The sequence below is a fragment of the Hydractinia symbiolongicarpus genome, chromosome 14, assembly GCF_029227915.1.
Source record: "Hydractinia symbiolongicarpus strain clone_291-10 chromosome 14, HSymV2.1, whole genome shotgun sequence".
NCBI classification, from domain to species: domain Eukaryota; kingdom Metazoa; phylum Cnidaria; class Hydrozoa; order Anthoathecata; family Hydractiniidae; genus Hydractinia; species Hydractinia symbiolongicarpus.
Window position 1 is genome coordinate 24,500,472 of NC_079888.1, and position 4,057 is coordinate 24,504,528.

Here is a 4,057-nt window from a genome sequence, read left to right on the forward strand (position 1 = left end):
AAAACTACAAGTCTTATGCGTTTTAGTGGTGAAAAAATATTATAAAAAATCGTTCTGGAAATGAGTTTACTCCCTGGGTACTTTCTTTGTATACTTTTGACTATACGGGCCGAGTCTGGGATTTAGGGAAATCGCAGTTTTTCGTTTGCCGGCGATTAAACTGCTTTTATTCAGCGTCTCACCAAAAATGAAAACATTTTTGAAAACTACAAGTGTCATGCGTTTTAGTGGTGAAAAAATATATTAAAAAATCGTTCGGGAAAAGAATTTACTCCCTGGGTACTTTCTTTGTATACTTTTGACTATACGGGCCAAGCCGGGATTTACGGGAAATCGCGGGTTTTCGTTTGCCGGCGATTAAACTTCTTTTATTCAGCGTCTCATTAAAAATGAAAACATTTTTAAAAACTACAAGACTTATGCGTTTTAGTGGTGAAAAAATAATTTAAAAAATCGTTCTGGAAATGAGTTTACTCACAGGGTACTTTCTTTGTATACATTCGACTATACGGGCCAAGCCCCGGATTTACGGGAAAACGCGGGATTTCGTTTGCCGGCGATTAAACCTCTTTCATTAGGCGTCTCATCAAAAATGAAAACATTTTTGAAAACTACAAGTCTCATGCGTTTTAGTGGTGAAAAAATAATTTAAAAAATCGTTTGGGAAATGAGTTTACTCCCTGGTTACTTTCTTTGTATACTTTTGACTATACGGGCCGAGTCCGGGATTTAGGGAAATCGCAGGTTTTCGTTTGCCGGCGATTAAACTGCTTTTATTCAGCGTCTCATCAAAAATGAAAACATTTTTAAAAACTACAAGTCTCATGCGTTTTAGTGGTGAAAAAATAGTTAAAAAATCGTTCGGGAAATGAGTTTACTCCCTGGGTACTTTCTTTGCATACTTTTGACTATACGGGCCAAGCTGGGATTTACGGGAAATCGCGGGTTTTCGTTTGCCGGCGATTAAACTTCTTTTATTCAGCGTCTCATCAAAAATGAAAACTTTTTTAAAAACTACAAGTCTTATGCGTTTTAGTGGTGAAAAAATGATTTAAAAAATCGTTCTGGAAATGAGTTTACTCACAGGGTACTTTCTTTGTATACATTCGACAATACCGGCCAAGCCCGGGATTTACGGGAAATCGAGGGTTTTCGTTTTCCGGCGATTAAACCTCTTTCATTAAGTGTCTCATCAAAAATGAAAACATTTTTGAAAACTACAAGTCTCATGCGTTTTAGTGGTGAAACAAAAATTTAAAAAATCGTTCGGGAAATGAGTTTACTCGCTGGGTACTTTCTTTGTATACATTCAACTATACGGGCCAAGCGCCGGATTTACGGGAAAACGCGGGATTTCGTTTGCCGGCGATAAAACCTCTTTCATTAAGCGTCTCATCAAAAATGAAAACATTTTTGAAAACTACAAGTCTCATGCGTTTTAATGGTGAAAAAATAATTTAAAAAATCGTTCGGGAAATGAGTTTACTCCCTGGGTACTTTCTTTGTATACTTTTGACTATACGGGCCGAGTCCAGGATTTACGGGAAATCGCAGGTTTTCGTTTGCCGGCGATTAAACTTCTTTTATTCAGCGTCCCATCAAATATGAAAATTTTTTTGAAAGCTACAAGTCTCATGCGTTTAGTGGTAAAAAAATAATTTAAAAAATCGTTCTGGAAATGAGATTACTCCCTGGGTACTTTCTTTGTATACTTTTGACTATACGGGCCGAGTCCGGGATTTAGGGAAATCGCGGATTTTCGTTTGCCGGCGATTAAACTTCTTTTATTAAGCGTCCCATCAAATATGAAAATATTTTTGAAAACTACAAGTCTCATGCGTTTAGTGGTGAAAAAATAATATAAAAAATCGTTCGGGAAATGAGTTTCCTCCCTGGGTACTTTCTTTGTATTCTTTTGACTATACGGGCCAAGCCCGGGATATACGAGAAATCGCGGGTTTTCGTTTGCCGGCGATTAAACTTCCTTTATTCAGCGTCTCATCAAAAATGAAAACATTTTTAAAAACTACAAGTCTTATGCGTTTTAGTGGTGAAAAAATAATTTAAAAAATCGTTCTGGAAATGAGTATACTCCCTGGGTACTTTCTTTGTATTCTTTCGATTATACGGGTCGTGTCCGGGATGTAGGGGAAATCGTGGGTTTTCGTTTGCCGGCGATTAAACGTCTTTTATTCAACGCTCATCAAAAATGTAAACATTTTTGAATACTACAAGTCTCATTCGTTTTAGTAGTGCAGAAATATATTGAAAAATCATTCGGGAAATCAGTTTTTTCCCTGGGTACTTTTTTGTATACTTTTGACTATACGGGCCGAGTACGGGATTTACGGGAAATCGCGGTTTTTCGTTTGCCGGCGATTAAACTTCTTTTATTCAGGGTCTCATCAAAAATGAAAATAATTTTGAAAACTACAAGTCTCATGCGTTTTAGTGGTGAAAAAATAATTTAAAAAATCGTTCTGGAAATGAGATTACTCCCTGGGTACTTTCTTTGTATACTTTTGACTATACGGGCCGAGTCCAGGATTTAGGGAAATCGCGGATTTTCGTTTGCCGGCGATTAAACTTCTTTTATTCAGCGTCCCATCAAATATGAAATATTTTTGAAAAGTACAAGTCTCATGCGTTTAGTAGTGAAAAAATAATATAAAAAATCGTTCGGGAAATGAGTTTACTCCCTGGGTACTTTCTTTGTATACTTTTGACTATACGGGCCAAGCCCGGGATATACGAGAAATCGCGGGTTTTCGGTTGCCGGCGATTAAACTTCCTTTATTCAGCGTCCCATGAAATATGACAATTTTTTTGAAAACTACAAGTCTCATGCGTTTTAATGGTGAAAAAATAATTTAAAAAATCGTTCGGGAAATGAGATTACTCCCTGGGTACTTTCTTTGTATACTTTTGACTATACGGGCCGAGTCCGGGATTTAGGGAAATCGCAGTTTTTCGTTTGGCGGCGATTAAACTTCTTTTATTCAGCGTCTGATCAAAAATGAAAACTTTTTTAAAAACTACAAGTCTTATGCGTTTTAGTGGTGAAAAAATGATTTAAAAAATCGTTCTGGAAATGAGTTTACTCACAGGGTACTTTCTTTGTATACATTCGACAATACGGGCCAAGCCCGGGATTTACGGGAAATCGAGGGTTTTCGTTTTCCGGCGATTAAACCTCTTTCATTAAGTGTCTCATCAAAAATGAAAACATTTTTGAAAACTACAAGTCTCATGCGTTTTAGTGGTGAAACAAAAATTTAAAAAATCGTTCGGGAAATGAGTTTACTCGCTGGGTACTTTCTTTGTATACATTCAACTATACGGGCCAAGCGCCGGATTTACGGGAAAACGCGGGATTTCGTTTGCCGGCGATTAAACCTCTTTCATTAAGCGTCTCATCAAAAATGAAAACATTTTTGAAAACTACAAGTCTCATGCGTTTTAATGGTGAAAAAATAATTTAAAAAATCGTTCGGGAAATGAGTTTACTCCCTGGGTACTTTCTTTGTATACTTTTGACTATACGGGCCGAGTCCAGGATTTACGGGAAATCGCAGGTTTTCGTTTGCCGGCGATTAAACTTCTTTTATTCAGCGTCCCATCAAATATGAAAATTTTTTTGAAAGCTACAAGTCTCATGCGTTTAGTGGTAAAAAAATAATTTAAAAAATCGTTCTGGAAATGAGATTACTCCCTGGGTACTTTCTTTGTATACTTTTGACTATACGGGCCGAGTCCGGGATTTAGGGAAATCGCGGATTTTCGTTTGCCGGCGATTAAACTTCTTTTATTAAGCGTCCCATCAAATATGAAAATATTTTTGAAAACTACAAGTCTCATGCGTTTAGTGGTGAAAAAATAATATAAAAAATCGTTCGGGAAATGAGTTTCCTCCCTGGGTACTTTCTTTGTATTCTTTTGACTATACGGGCCAAGCCCGGGATATACGAGAAATCGCGGGTTTTCGTTTGCCGGCGATTAAACTTCCTTTATTCAGCGTCTCATCAAAAATGAAAACATTTTTAAAAACTACAAGTCT